Below are 6,000 nucleotides of genomic sequence, written 5' to 3'. Positions count from 1 at the left end.
CAGAGACAGCAGTTTGCCATATTTTTTAGCTGGTTGAACCGCACTCTCTCTGTTGACCCACATTTTACACTCTTGAGTGTAATTAGAAAAGATTTACTCCACTATTTCAATGTTGCTGCCCCAAGTGCAGGAAAATCTCCACTCAACCAGGTCAAAGTCCACATACTGTATACAGAGCCATACACCCATAAGTGCAAAAACAAGTCCTCCCACATGACTGGGTCGGAGTGCCGATACACCAGTTTCCAAGGCATTAGAATCACATCACCAGCAGCGTGTTGTATCTTGTATCTATGAGGTATGAGGTCTTACACAGAGGGAATATGCTGGAACATCAGACTATTCATCTCACAGAAATGTTTCATCTTGAAGTCGTCTCCAGTTCCTTTGTAAGTTTGTCAAACATCAGCTCACTATAGGTTCCAGTCATACAGAACAACACTGTCATCTTTTTAACAAACACCTCACTTCTGTATAAATAACCATAAATACAAATCGTATAATATCACAATCATCTTTTCATATTACGTTGGATCCTGTTGTTTTGGATCTTGACCCACTTTAGGGACTGAAAGTCTGAATATCTCATCCTCTGCAGCTTTAATCATACTTTCTGTCTGTCTTTTTTTTCACAGTTCCCACAACTTCTTGGAAATGTAACTCAAAATCACTAGAGAATTTATAAAATATGGACAGTTTTTCACTTTTATCCATCATTCAGATTTTTCTTTTTAAAAAAAAAAAAAAAAAAAGGTTGATTATCCCTTTTTCAACTAATTTCCTAAATATCTAAATATATCTGCTTAGCTAATTTATAAATTAATCTGACTTTGATTTAACACGTGTATCTTTGACTAAATTTTCTTTGAGTACGCATGCAATTCAGTGGTTTAAAATTGCTTCCCGATTTAATCCCTGATAGTTTAACATGCCCAGTTTAAAACTCCAGAACGCCTATGACAACATCTTCCTCAACTTGGCATACCATCCTCTATTGCAATGTATTTATAAGAAATAAAAAATCACTGCTTAAATTACCATAACACAACAGATTTAGGGGGAATCTAAGTAATTACTAGTGTGTGTGAGTGATTTCATCCCCATCTGAAATAGTGGAATGTAGTAGTAGAGCGCAGCGACAGACGAATTAAATGGGTCTGACAGCAACAAGAAAAACAACAAAAAGCAGATGCACTGTGGAGAAGAGAGGCGGCTGAGATTGGATGCTGGAAGTTGTTTGCATTGCTGAAGTGCCAGATGTTTACATTTGATCTTCCAGCAAACAGCGGTTCACAATCCCACAGGGAGCATGTTGGTATTAATAGGTTCAAATAGTGTGTATGATTTATATAAGTCAGCTAAGTAAGTAGGTCAGAGATGTGGTTGCAGGGACGCTCTGGTGGGTCAGCAGGCGGACCCCGAGGTGTATTTGCACTTCTCTGGCGAGGGTGTCCATCGAATGGCTTTGACCTTGTGGGTTGGCTTCAATATTTGTTGTGCAGATGACTTATAAATATTTCCCTTTGGTCTCCCCAAGGGCAAGATATCTTGCCAAGGGAAAGCTCTCTCTGAAGTGAGGCCATGAAAGTCAGGTCTGTGAGATGCCTGCATACTTGCACACACACCTCACATACGATCAACTATGAACCTCCCTCTCACACACTTACACACATACACACACCTCTCTGCAGCTCGTCAAAGCCCTGATCAGGTTAAAGGGAGCACTCCCCACAAGATTACACCCTGGAATATGCTGGAAACCTCAAATCACACTGATTTTGCATCAAAGACACAAAGAGGCAGTCATCACCCGACCAGACTGAGATCACAGAAATGCTAATGTTTTGCAAATTTCTTAGATAGAAAAAAAACAGACAACGCACACAATTTGAAGACAACACTCTATTTAAACCTTCAAAGTGTCCCTAATGAGGAAAAGAATGGCAGCAATTAAATAAGGATACTGCTGGCTGAGGGCAGACATTATGAGGGTTAAGCGACAAGGCATGTCTTTTTCTGCCTGAACATCAAAAGGTGAGAACCAGTGATTAACAGAGGATGCCATTCACAGAGTGGAAACATCACCGAGTCCAATTAGGATGTCATCTTTTTGTAGGTTTTTGTTCTTTAGGTGGTTTTAAAAAAAAATAGAAAAGCTAATGTTGGATTGATGGAATTTCTATTCAAGCCAAAAGCAGTCCATACTCCTGAAACATACTTGGATAACTGGGTGCGCAATGGCAAATGAAGCTTTTCCCCCACTTATTATATGTAATTATGTAAAATACAAAGAGTTAACAAGTCCTTTTTGTGTATTATCAACAAAATCTGCTTTATGCAACATTATACTAATGAGGTATAATGAATTCTTACAAAGGTGGATAAACAAAGCCAAACCACCTGGTAATGCCAAATTTGTCGATAATAATGGCCTGTGATTGCTGTACAAAGCATTAGTAAATAACTTCATTAATATTTATGAATCCATTAGTTATGAGGAATGTAGTAAGAGCACTTAAAGGAAAGGGATGAGATTTCATGATGCATTTGATCCTGAGTTATTTAGAAATATTTTATATCGATCGGTGTATATTTTATAAGATCATTATGTGGTTTGTATTCAAAGTAACCCGTAAATATAACTGTCACATAACAGCAGTACAAAGCAAAAAGTTAAATATTATCCACAAAAATTCAAACTTGGCTAGAGATCATTTATCATTTTTTAATCTTTTCAGCAAAGTTCATGGGAAATTTTAATTTGATAACTTCTTGATTCAGAGACTGTCTGTCTAAAGATTACCATGTGCAAGAAAAGTAAAAAATGAATACAGATGTCTCCGCTTTACAGCCTGTTTACATCTTTTGAACTGCTGCCCAAAGAAAAGAGTTCCCTTTTATGTGTCTAATTAGATGCTGTGTAACAACATAGCCTTGTATAACTCTCTCAGCTCTTAAACCACCAACCGCTCTATCCAATGAAGTGGATTTGAAGTCAGACTGAGTTAATATGTACAATCCAACAAGACAATAACTCAGCAACTGAAACCACAGCTGACACCAGGGAGGTTTTCAATGTTTGACCTTTTGACCTCCTTGCTACTGAAATCCCAGCTCTGTTGAGGAAATGAACCCCCCCGGAACCGCTACATCACCATCAACCCAAAGCAATTAATTCATGTTGGGCAAGAGGCAGTAAATTAGGCAAAGCCTTGGAACAATTTGGGTTAGTCTCAGTCTGAGCTCTACTAAATGAAAATCAATCAGGGGCCGTTGCACCGAAGACACGATGATGTGAAAGCTTCACTCAGAGTAATGAACCTTCTTGAAGTCTGAAGTTCTCCTCAGCTTCACAGATCTACTATGATTTACACACCGGTACCTGAAGAGAACTAAAAGACTGATCTAGCTTAGTTTGTGTGAGACTTCTGTTCTGTAACTGCTGCAGTAAGGTCTCCACGTAAACATAGAGAGTTTTCTTTGTCACTAAACATAGTTTCTGGCCAAAGAAATCGAGGGTGTGGTGATTCTCACTTGACAAGAGCTTCAGCCAACACTGTGTTTACAATACGCAAGGTTATAAAACATGTTATGAGCAGTGCTGCTCCCTCATGCCAAGTTGCAGGCCTATCGGAAAGTGAGGAGTTGGGGTTAGCATGCTAACTTCAGAGGACGAGAAGACGGTAAAGAGACAAGAGTTAATACTGATGTTGTTTTCCTCCACTGGAGACAACTCCTGGCGAGCAAAGGAGGTTTGATACTCAGCTGCTCGCACTGTTTCTTGAACGCTGGTAAGTAACAGGTACCTTTTAATGTTAACGCTGGCTATGTAGCAAAACCAAATTTCACCAATAACTCCTCCATCTACGTCAATTTGACATGCTATGCATCTCTTATATTAATACCACAGAGATGAGAGTCATGATGTCAGTCTTCCTATTTAACTCACTGCAAGAGGGCAAATAGAGGGTATAAGTACATAGCACATGTGTGTCATTATAGTAGTGCACACTGTTAAGAGACATTGGTGTACTCAGTGCTTGTGATACACACACATAAGACCGTGTAGTAATGTGAGTCATAAGTGTAACGGCCAGAACCTCATGTTATGTTATCACGTTCTGTTTAAGCCACGTCCAGCGTGTGTTGTTTTTTTTTCTGTTCTGGTGAAGAAGTGAGTTCGGCCAACAGAGAAGTGTGTGAGTGTGTGCTAGTCTCTAATAAATATGTTCACAGAAGCTAAAGAATATCTCTGCCTCCGTCAACTACTTATTCTCCGGGTTCAGCGCGAGTAAAAGCTGCGAAGCTCAACACACTATGCCTTATTCGCTAGTGCTGGTTGGGCACATGGATTTATTTTCTTTCTTTGCTGTAGATTTAAATAAGAAGATAACCTCTTCATGTCTTTGTGTTTGATACAAAGCTCGTCCAAGGAGGTGATTAGCTGGGCACACACAGATTGTGGACACTGGTGGCAACAGTTAGCACTGTCCATATAAAAAAAATACACTTACTAACAACTTAAAAGCTAACTAATTAACATGTTGCCACAGCTCATTTGTTCAATTCATGCACAGATAGAAATGTGGTTTCACAGTGAGTTACCTTTCCAAATAATTATAATTATGAGAAATGGTTACAGTGGAGAGGCTGCTCAATGATGCACTTAAATACTGCTAGATTTTCTTTTCTTTTCTTTTTTAACAGAGTGGTGTGACAACAGAAAGTCAAAGCCTACTGTAGATATCATTTCACAACCTGTATCTAAAATCAGAGTGATATGTAACAATTATTCCAATCCACTGACATGTAGGACGTCGCCTTTGTACCCGTGAGGTACTCCTTGCGTCAGCGGTCTGTTTCGGCTGAACTGGCTACCCAACCAGCATGCCTTCCCCAAGATACCACAACTGAAAATTGAGCGGCTCCCAAACGCCAACATCAAATCAGCATCAGTCCACCAGAGTCACAGCTTCTCATCCAGCCCTCATCATGGAATCAAACACAGCCTTTTCCAACCGCGCTAACAAGCTGGAGCTAACACCCCCAGGCCTAACCCAATGTCTTAAAGATGATTGAAGCAACCAGAGGTGGCCCCTGCCATGTTTCCAAGCACCAAGCAACCCCAAAAGCCTTATCCTATTAAACCACATATGCGGTCTCATATGTTACGCCACGAACAGACATGCAGAACTGGGGCGATTTTCCGTTAGAGAGCAAGAGATTATTGTAAAAGAAGTGGTGGGAAGGATGACAGTCAGAAGGCAGAGGGAGATGTGGCGGTTTGGGCCCATCTGTTTCTCGCTAAGTCAATGAAGGGAGGAAGAAAAGCTGAGCAGATACACTAAGCATTAGTGGTTAACCAACTACTAATGAGGGAAAAAGAAAAACATTGAACTCAGATGAAACCGTTTAGCATACAGTGGTGTACAATGTCCTTACTGGGTTTCAGGGAAAGATGGCCAAGACTTACGTAAGCCATATGTGTAATAACCGAAGAGATAAAAAAAGAAGTGGAGGGGTTTGTGTTTTAACCCATCCTCAGAGTCCAGGAATGTGTTTCAATGCATGTTTCCCATACATGCACTCCCATGTCTGATATGGCCAATGTCCGGTGCGCTCGTCTCTGGTGTAGTCTTGGCATGTAAAGCTTGACCTTCTGCCAGGGTCTCAGGCTGGAGGGGTTTTTTTTGTTCCTCTGATCGCCTCTCTTTCCTCATCTACCCCCACCACCCCTCCCCCCTCAAAGCCCTGGAATAAATCCTGGGAAATGAGAGGGCCTCCTGCCCCCTTGCTGCTACTCATTCCCAGGTGTGCAAATCCCAGGTCAACCCAGGATCAGACAGTTACACTGCCAGAGTGTTAGAAAGAAGAATAATAAATGACAGCGGATAAAGAGTACAGGGGGATGTGAGGTAAGGAGCAGTAGAAAGGTGAGAAGTGGAGAAAGATAAAGAAACAAGATGAAATAAAAGACGGAGATGGAGAACAGGCAGGGAG

Source organism: Trachurus japonicus, chromosome 3 (assembly GCF_045865225.1).
Source record: "Trachurus japonicus isolate A0001 chromosome 3, Traja_1.0".
NCBI classification, from domain to species: Eukaryota; Metazoa; Chordata; class Actinopteri; order Carangiformes; family Carangidae; genus Trachurus; species Trachurus japonicus.
Note: the sequence above shows the minus strand (reverse complement) of the source record.